This window comes from Strongylocentrotus purpuratus, unplaced genomic scaffold (assembly GCF_000002235.5).
Source record: "Strongylocentrotus purpuratus isolate Spur 01 unplaced genomic scaffold, Spur_5.0 spur5_scaffold_11, whole genome shotgun sequence".
In the NCBI taxonomy this organism is placed as follows: domain Eukaryota; kingdom Metazoa; phylum Echinodermata; class Echinoidea; order Camarodonta; family Strongylocentrotidae; genus Strongylocentrotus; species Strongylocentrotus purpuratus.
The window spans coordinates 25,665,035-25,666,185 of record NW_022145596.1 but is presented as its reverse complement, the minus strand read 5'-3'; positions in this window follow the sequence as shown (position 1 = coordinate 25,666,185).

The window sequence follows — 1,151 nt, the reverse complement described above, 5'->3', positions numbered from 1 at the left end:
TATTATGATAAGGGATACAGTCAATCATTTTCCACAAAAGAAAATCGGTTTCAATGCATTTTTATATATTTTAAGGTAAACCACACACACACACAAATATTAGAATTTTACTTTTTGTATAATACATTTGTTCTATAATTAAAAAAAATTATACAAACATTGTAAGAGAAATATATTTATACCCCTCGTGTATAATGAACGCGTCCTACTTGAGCTCCTTTATGCCACCGTTTCCAACACAACGTTGTGTCATGTGACCACAAGCTGTACGCCAATGAATACCAGTGTATGTAACAGGTGGATTAAAAAAAGCAAGCTTAATTGCTCTTTAGCTAGATGGGTACTCAACTAGCGCCACCATTCATTTGGGTGGAATCAATAAATAGTGAGTAATTAACGCGTTTGTCGGGGTATCATTGAACATTATGTCGGCAAAATGATAGATTTCTGATTTATTAAAAGACTGATAATAATAACATTAATAGGGAGAAGATGAAGAAAAAAAGGTTAACAAGGAATTTTTAGATAATGTGTCGATGATTATGGGTTTCTTAATTCTTATAAACGCGCCTATAAGAGAGAACAAAGGAGATAATTATATTCTCTCGCAAACGATTAGGAATAGCTGGTTGGGATAGTGATTTTCAATCAAAGCTAAAGACGTCCATGACTAGATGAATTAGGCCTAAATGTTTTTGAAGGAGGTCTGAATGCACTTCATCTAAAAATAAATATCACATGAGATTTCTTGAATCTTGCTAACTCCTGCCCCAAAAGGGCGAGGAAAAAAGAAAGAAAGAATAAAACAAAAAGGAGAAGAAAAAGTATAACTTTTCTGTTTTCATTTCATAAGCTTAACGATTTACTGATCGTTAAAAATATTAGGCCTGTTACATCACATATCCTTAAAAAAGAGAAAAATGTTGCAAAGGAGTGCCGTCGGAATAACGGCCATTAATTTACCACATATAGATATCGGCATTTAATTGCCATTTAAGACCCCCCCCCCCCCCCCCCCATCGCACAAAAAAGAAAGCTGTTAGACCATGTGCAGTAATGTGACATGATTAAAAATACTATAGAATAAGAATGTGACCATGTTCAGCCTAGAAAAAGCAGATTAAAAAAAAAACACCAAAAAAACATGTCAA